This window comes from Muntiacus reevesi, chromosome X (genome assembly GCF_963930625.1).
Source record: "Muntiacus reevesi chromosome X, mMunRee1.1, whole genome shotgun sequence".
Taxonomy (NCBI): Eukaryota; Metazoa; Chordata; class Mammalia; order Artiodactyla; family Cervidae; genus Muntiacus; species Muntiacus reevesi.
Genome location: NC_089271.1, coordinates 34,315,899 through 34,325,169, shown reverse-complemented (window position 1 = coordinate 34,325,169; position 9,271 = coordinate 34,315,899). Strand labels below are relative to the sequence as shown.

Genomic DNA, 9,271 nt, shown 5'->3' with positions numbered 1-9,271 from the left:
CAGGACCTTTATAGAGGGGAGCATTTTAAAAAAACATGAGCTCAGTAATAAGGAACATAAAGCATACTGGACTTAGAAGGGTGTTGGCAAAGACCACATTCAGAAGCAAAAAGAGAAGCCAGTAGCTCTTTTATTTTTTTTAAAGATATGATGTAGCTACAAGGAGGCAGGCCAGAGCTTCCTTTTCTATCATCCCATGTAACCCCTCAGAGGTCGATAGCACCTCTTGAAGCCACCAGGATGCTGTCCGAACTGAAGCCTTACTCCTTTCAATTCTTATTAAAGAGAAATTTAATGAGAAACAACGAAAGTATCACAGCTGGGCCCTCAGGTTCAGAGAATGCAATATCCATGGCTGAGAAAAAGGATTGGTCCTCAGTAACAACCCAGAGCAAGCCAGTTCCTTTCCACAGCAGTCTCTTCTGTGAAGGTTTAAACTGCAGGGGCTTGAAGAACAACATGGCAGTGAGTTTCCTGGGTTTTCTTATCACTTCTCAAACACGATTCCACAAAAGCCTCCAATCCAAAAAGGCACAGATTAAAATGAAACAAATCAAAACAAAAAAATCCAATTCCCCTAGTTAGAGGCCCAGAAAATGGGTACCTTAACAACAGAAACCTTTTTGGCAATAGCCACCCTACCGCTACTACTAAGTCACTTCAGTCGTATCCGACTCTGTGCGACCCCATCCCTGGGATTCTCCAGGCAAGAACACTGGAGTGGGTCGCCACTTCCTTCTCCAATGCATGAGAGTGAAAAGTGAAAGTGAAGTCGCTCAGTCAGGTTCGACTCTTCGTGACCCCATGGACTGCAGGCTACCAGGTTCATCTGTCCATGGGATTTTCCAGGCAAGAGTACTGGAGTGGGGTGCCATTGCCTTCTCCGAAATAACCACCCTATTCCAGCCCAAAATAAATGGAACAATGGAAAAACTGTACCCCTTCCCCACAGTTCCACTGGAGCAAGCCCAAGCTGATCTTTCATTCTGCAACTCCCCCCTGTACCACAGAGAGGCGGCAGCCCTCTGATTCCCCTGCCCAGTGGAGCTGGCAGGCCTAAGGGGGAGCTAGTCATCTATACTCTGCTTGGCAGAGGCAGGCTGTGCACATATCCCCCCTGTTGTTGCTGTTTTTGCTGTTTAGTTGCAACTTTTTGTGACCCCGTGGACTGTAGCCCGCCAGGCTCCTCTGTTCATGGGCTTTCTCAGGCAAGAATACTGGGGAAATTTTTAAAAATTAAATAAAAAATTAAAAGATGGGTTGCCATTTCCTCCCCCAGGGGATCTTCCCCACCCAGGGATCAAACCCATGCCCCCTGCACTGGCAGGCAGATTCCTTACTGCTGAGGCACCTGGGAAGTCCACCAATGATTCCACTGCAGGAGAAGTATTGGCGAAGCTGAGTAGGGATCTGATCTTCCATCCACATCAGTCAGAGCAGGTATTATTATCATTCTCCCTCCTACTCAGGATGGTGTCAGTAGGATCCAGCAGGGAACAGACTGCCCACATCTTCCTGAAAGAAACAAGACTGAATGAGGTAGTATGAGGCAGAGCTGGTCCCCACTAAGCTTCACAGTCCTTTCCCTGTGTCTGTGGAGCACAATGGGGAACCGTGTCTCACCTCCTCCTCACTAGCAATGAGGTAGATGAGGTGATGAGAGGTGGAGCTGGCAGACACTCTATTTCCCTTTCCTCATGTAGTGTCAGCGGGGCCCAGCAGGGAGCTGCTGAGCTTCCACATTCACTCAGAATCAGCAAGGCAGTAAAAATCAGTGCCACACATTTGCCGGGAAGATGTCAGCAGAGGGAAGGGCTGACTGAACTTAACTTCAGCTGTCTGCAGTGAGGTGTAAATGCTCTGCTCCACTTTTTTAAGGGTGATACCAGTGGAGTCTAGTGGGAAACTGAACATAACACCCACCTGGATCTCATGCTATACCTCAAGAGGTGTAATAAGATCTGAGCTAAATCTCACACCTTATACCAAAAAAAAAAAAGTCCAAAATGTTCAAGGATTTAAATGTAATACTTAAAATTATAAAATATTTATGAGAAAATAAATAATAGAAATTCTTTGGGATCAGGTCTAGGCGAGTTATTGTTAAACATGATATCCAAAGCATAACCCATAAAAGGGAAAAATGATAAACTGGACCTCACTAAAATTATAAATCTTTGCTCTGCAAAAAGACTCTGTGAAGAAGATGAAATGCAAGCTTAAGACTGAAGGAAATTGTTCTAAAAAAGTATATGACAAAGTGGCAGTATCTAAAACATATGAAGAACTATTAAAATCAATAGAAACAACAAAAGAAAAATTCAGTGAGAAACTGGGATAAACACAGACAGACATTTAGCCAAAGATAATATTCAAATGACAAAGAAGCATAAGAAAGATGTTTGACATCATTAACCATTAGGCAAATTAAAACCACTTTGAGATATCACTACATATCTATTAGAATTACTAAAATAAGAAAAAAATAGTGAAAGAGTGACAGCAATGCAGTTGGCAGCCACCACAGGCTCAGGAGTAAAGGTCTCTCGCAATTTTCAATGGCTAGAACTCGAAAAACGTCAGAAAGTATTAGGAGGTGGCAGTTAGCTGGGGTCTAGAAAATGACCAACACATGACACTTACAAGATGGACAGGAGTGATAACTGGGTCCCCAAGAACAATCTATGAAAACTGAATATACAGCCTTGAACAAGGATGTGGACCTAAATGCCTAGAAGCATGCCCCTTTGTAAGATTTGTAACAAAAATTAATATAGATGGAGTTAATAGTTTCAATGGAGTTGTGGACCCAAGAGCCATATCAGTACTAGCAAAATGGCAAAATTCATCCAGCATCAAAGTTATCCTACAAGAGCTTTGGCACCTAATGTCTAAAGAAAATATGAAACTTCCTCAGCTGCCTGAAGGACAGTGTTATATAGTAGTTAATCCAAAAGAAAAAAACCACATGCACTCCCATATCCCCCATGAAATTTAAGCAATTTTCACTTTTTTTCCCCCAAATAGTAAATTTTCTAGATACATCTTGGAGACCCCAAATTACTGGAAATGAAGTGCCCATTCAAAAGCAATTTATTTTCAGATACTGTAAATGACACTAATTTTGTGTCCATGTGAAATGTATAAGTTGTGCTATAGCAAATAAATCTGTCAAGTGTAACCACTATCCACAATCCACACAGTTGAACTTCTGGGTCCAAGAAAGTATATTTAAATTGATTCCCGTCACAACCAGCAGGGCACGACTAACTCAATTGTTAGATCTAGCTAGTCACATCTAACTCAACCTTGCTGCTGATTACATGGCCTGGGATCTCTGCCTTCTCCCCCATCTCCTCCTGGTTTCTTTAAGTCTTAAATGATGACTCCCTCAAGCTATTTTCATTCGTCTCACTCTCCACTACCACCCATGACCAAAGCATAGATCGTAACTCACTCTGCTCCCCTCTGAAGTTAGCCTTTGGTGAGGAATTCAGGGCTTTTCCCATATCACTTCTCTCCCTACCTTAACCAAGAGGTGCTGCTTTATCCTTCCTCCTCCTCAAGTCCCTTTTTGCACCATCACCATCCAATACTTCCCATGACACCTCCTTGCTTTGGCCAGAAGCCATCAGGTAAGGTTGGAAAGAGTCTCTGATCTTCCTCATTTAGCTTTACAACCACTTTATTTACTCTCCACCAGCCTGGGATTTGAATAATGAGAATAAGGGGTTCTCAGCTCTGCCGCTCTCTGCTGTCATCATTGGCTGATGCGGTTGCTTTTTTTTTTTTCCATTTATTTTTATTAGTTGGAGGCTAATTACTTTACAATATTGTAGTGGTTTTTGCTCATGTTTTGATAAGGTGAAAAGAACAATCACCAGAGTTACTCAGACCTGCCAGCTCTCAAAGTCTTTGGTGGATAAACTTGGAGAAAGGCAATAGAAGCCTCCTGTCAGCACACACAATCCCTCTAAATGAATTTTCTTTTCCTATAATTGCTTTTACAATTTCAAGAAGTTTTAAACAGTGCTCTCACTTGTTCATCTTTGCAATCCATCTGGGTCTAGTTTGGAATCTGACAACTGGAACAAAAAGAACCTTGGTTGGCGTATACTTTGGTTTTGGTGCTGCTGATTCTCATGGTCCTCAACAGGGATTAAGGAAAAACTCAGTGTGCATGAGAGATTGCCAAAATCCCTGGTAAACTGCTGCATTTTTTCACTTTTTTGTTCAGGATCACTAAATGCTGAGATGTGGATGCATACGAAAATAAAAGTAATTCATCGTGTTCTAAAGTTTTTTATTTTGTTTTTGTTTTTTAATTTAGTGTTTGTGTAAAACCACCTTTTGTAGCAGTAACTATAGAGAAAAGCTTAGTTCTAAGGGTTTAACATCCTGTAAGTAAAGTTTAACATAACAGCATTCCATAAGCAGCCCTTTTGTTGTTAGACCGTTGCCTAGTTTCAATGTAATAAAAAGAAGTGTGTACTAATATATTAAAAAAAAATAGTGACATCACCAAATGCTGGCAAGGATGAGGAGAAACTGGTACACTCAAACTTTGCTAGTGGGAGGCCTCGCTAGTGCTAGCGAGGCTAGTGTACAGCCTCGCTGGGTAACAATTTGGCACTTACATATAAAATTAAACATAAAAGTACCGTGTGTGTGTACGTGTGTGTGCTGTGTGCTTAGTCGCTCAGTTGTGTCCAACTCTTTGCAACCCCATGGACTGTAGCCCACCAGGCTCCTCTGTCCATGGGGAGTCTCCAGACAAGAACACTGGAGTGGGTTGCCATGCCCTCCTCCAGGGGATTTTCCCAAACTAGGGATTGAACCCAGGTCTCTCCCACAATGCAGATGGATTCTTTATCATCTGAACCACCAGGGAAGCCCACGAATACTGGAGTGGGTAGCCTATCCCTTCTCCAGGGAATCTTCCTGATCCAGGAATTGAACCGGGGTTTCCTGCATTACAGGCAGATTCCTTACCATCTGAGCTACCAGGGAAGCCATATCACCCTGCAACTGCAATCTTGGTTATTCATCCCAAAGAAATGAAAACTTAAGTTCACACAAAAGTCTGTAGACAAAGGTTCAGAGCAGTTTACGTCTAATAGCTGAAAATGGACACACAACCCTGATATCCTTCAACTGGTGACAGGTTAAACCAACTGTGGTACTTTAATCCCATGGAACACTTCTCTCCAATAGAAAGGAATGATCTGTTGATACAGGCAAAAATCTAGATGACTCTCCGAAGAAGTACAAAGTGAAAGCACCAATCTCAAACGGTTACATACTGCATAATTCTATTTATATAACATTTTCAAAATGACAAAATCATAGAGATGGTAACAGATTAGCAGTTGCCAGAGGTTAGCAATGTTGTGGGGTGGGGATGTTGGGAATGATGGAACTGTTCTATATGTTTACTGTGATAGTGAATCTACAAACCTACATGGGTGGCAAAACTGCATAGGACTAAACACACATACACAAGAACAAGTAATACTGGGGCAATCTTGCGAGAGGAGTAATATTGGACAATGTTTCAAGAGAATAAAATTTTATAATATTGGTCCTTACTACTCAAAAGTGAGCCTGGGACCAGTATAATCAATATCAACTGGGAGTTGGTGAGAAATGTAGACTCTTTGGCCCTACCCCAGGCCCACTGAATTAGAATGCTAAATCCCTGGGTAATTCATACATTCAAGCTACTTAGTAGGTGCTTAATAAATTTGTTAAAGGTATTAATTTTGATTAAGTTCCACTTTCACACTGATTGAGAATTTGCCACCTGCTATCCTGAAAAAAGTGCAAGTGAGTGAAAGTCACTTAGTCGTGTCTGACTCTTTGTGACCCCATGAACTATACAGTCCATGGAATTCTCCAGGCCAGAATACTGGAGTGGGTAGCCTTTCCCTTCTCCAAGGGATCTTCCCAACCCGGGGACTGAACCCAGGTCTCCCACATTGCAGGCAGATTCTTTACCAGCTGAGCCACAAGGGAAGCCCAATCCTGAAAATAAATTGCCTCCTATTTTGCCCTGTAACAGAACACAGGGAAGCTTGCTCTAAGCTTCTCAGGATGATCCCTGGCCACAAGGTATATGTGGCTCTTCCCACATATAAATCAGATGCATTTTGCCTGGAACTTTTCATTTATTCCAGTGGTGTCTATAATTTTATCCCAGGCCTGATATACTTAAGGTAAGCAATGATGTTTTCATAACTTTATGATCAATACACAGACCCGTCTTCATGAATATGATCATGATTTTTTGATCCATTAATCTCTGGTCATTATCACCAAAGCCAGGAAGGACTGAACACTATTTGAACAGTTTTGCCCAATTATTGAGGCCATCAGAGACAAGTTGACCCCAAATAATATCAAATCCAGGGTCATTTGCAGACACCTTGTGAGTCAATAATTTACAGCTCATATTTCCTTCTTCTTCTTCTTTAATTGATTTATGTAGTCAAGTACCCTATGAGTTGAAAGCTGATACCTAGATGAAAATGACCCACATTTAAGAACCTTGGACTTTGTCCAAAATATCTCAAGAGAGCTCAGAGGTTGAATTGAAATACCAGAAACAATTTAACTCATTATCAACTCAACTAGTAACAGACATGTCTGGGAAGGAATCCCCCCTAAACTGTATGTAGCCTGTACTAGACCATTAAAGGCTGTTCATGCTGAGAGATATTTGCATCCCAAATATTTCAAAGGTCCTTTTGAGGAAGTCAACTATTTGATATATTACTTATGCATCACATGTCCCAGTGTCTTAACTTGGAAATGCAGTCCAATGGGGCTTTTATTTGGGGTTTGAGATACAGACAATAAACAATAAAGATAACACCTGAACTATGTAGCCTGCTAGGGAGTGCTAAGTACAATCAAACAGTGATAAAAGGAATGCAGAGAATAAAGAACTCATAACTCAACACCAAAAAATCCCGAAAAATCTGATTAAAAATTGGACAGAGGAGTTGAATAGGCATCTTTCCAAAGACATACAGATGGCCAACAGGCACATGGAAAGGTGTTCAGTATTCCTCACTATTAGGGAAATACAAATTAAAACCACAATGAGATATCAACTCATACCTGTTAGAATGACTGTTATCAAAGATATAAGAAATAACAAGAACTGGAAAGGATGTGGAGAAAAGGGAATACACTGTTAATGGGAATGTAAATTGATGCAGCCACTACGGAAGACAGTATGAGGATACCTCAAAAATTATAAATAGAACTACCATATGATCAAGCTATTCCACTCTTAGTATTTATTCAAACAATACAAAAACACTAGTTCGAAATGGTATATGCACAAGTATGTTCACTGCAATATTATTTACAAAATCCAAGATACAGAAACAATATAAGTGCCCATCAATGAATGAATGGATACAAAAGATGTGGTGTGTGTGTGTGTGTTCAGAGAACACAACGATGATTACCAGAGGGGATGCTGAGACAGAGTGAGAGTGATACGGGTAAAAGGAGGTCAACTGTATGGTGTTGAATGGAAACTATAAATTTTTGGTGGTGAGCATGTTGTGGTAGCTCAGCTGGTAAAGAAGCCGCCTGCAATGTGGGAGACCTGGTTTTGATCCCAGGGTTGGAAAGATGCCCCAAAGAAGGGAACAGCTACGCACTCCAGTATTCTGACCTGGAGAATTCCATGGACTGTAAAGTCCATGGGGTTGCAAAGAGTCAAACACGACTGAGCAACTTTCCAAAAAAAAATGTTTATATATAGATGGAATAATATAATGTTGTACACATGAAACTCACATGATGTTGTAAATCAATGTTACCTCAGTAAAAAGTAATTTTTAAAAAATAGTACAGAAGGAACCAGTGGGATGGCCAGATGGGAAAAGTGAACTGCAACTCAAAAAGGGATGACCAATGTAAAGATACTAAAGAAATGCTGGGGCTCCCTGCTGGCTCAGGAGTAAAGGACTTGCCTGCCAATGCAGGAGATGAGACGCAGGTTCAATTCCTGGGCCAGGAACATCCCTCGGAGAAGGAAATGGTAACCCACACCAGTGTCTGGAGAATCCCATGGACAGAGAAGCCTGGTAGGCTACAGGCCATAGGGTTGCACAGAGTCAGACATGACTAAGTGACTAAACAATGCAAAGTTAAACTGTACAAAGATACAAAGAAGCTAAGGAAATCCAGCTGTGTGGATGTCTAGGATGAGGAGTATTCTAAGCCGAAGAAACCACTAAGCGAAATCCTAAGGCAGAAGTGTGCCTGGTGTGTCCCAAGAACAATGCAGAAGCCAGGGCAGCAGAAGTTGAGTTAGAGAGGATGAGGAGAAGGAGATGAAGTTGGAGCAGCAACAGAGGGCTAGACCCTGTAAGAACTTTGATTTTTACTCAGAATGGAGTAGGGAGGCATTGGAAGGGTTGAGCAGAGTAATGCAATCTGACTTAAAATTTTAAAGGCTATCTTCAGCTGTTTTGTTGAAAATCATCTACTGGGGCCTGAGACTGGAAGCGGAGAGACCAATTAGGAGAGTGTTACTATAATCCAGGCAAGAGATAATAACCATGGCTCCAACCAGGATAGCAGTAAAGCTGGAGAAAAGTGGGCATATAGCAGATGTGTTTTGAAGTTAGAGTTAACAGAATTTCTTGGCAGTTTTGATGAGGCTTAGGAAGGAAAAACAAGAGCCAAGAACAACTCTAAGGTTTTTGGCTTGAACAAGTGAAATAACAGAATTGCCCTCAACTGAGATTGTGAGTAAAGTAGGTTTGGGGAGAGATATTTTTAAGAAGGAACAACAGATGGTAACTAATCTTGTTGTAGTGATCATTTCATAATGTGTAAAAAATACTGAATCACTATATGGTATACTTGAAACTAATTTAATATTGAACGTTAATCACAGCTCAATAACAAAATTAAAATAAAAAAAACCCAAACACACTCAATTTGAATTGCATGTTAAACAAGTAAACTGTAGGATGTACAACTTGTATGTATAAGTATGAAGTTCAGGGTAGAGGTCAAGGCTAGAATATACATTCCATTGTAGTCAGCAATTAGATAGTATTTAAAACCATAGGAGTTAAGTTCCCCAGGGGCAGATGAGAGGGAAAGAGTTGAGTGTAATATAAAGAAGGGACCAAGGACTGAACTCTGGAGCACTCTGAAGCTAACAGGCAGAAAGAAGAGAAAAGAAACAGAAAAGGGTTATATATACATATATATCATGAACCCCCATCATAGTTACATG

General features: G+C 41.0%; 1 pseudogene; it reads left to right on the top strand.

Annotated features, from left to right (window-relative positions):
• The first annotated feature begins 2,505 nt into the window (after positions 1-2,505).
• LOC136154411 (ubiquitin-conjugating enzyme E2 variant 1-like) lies at positions 2,506-2,998 on the top strand (annotated as a pseudogene).
• Positions 2,999-9,271: the final 6,273 nt, after the last annotated feature.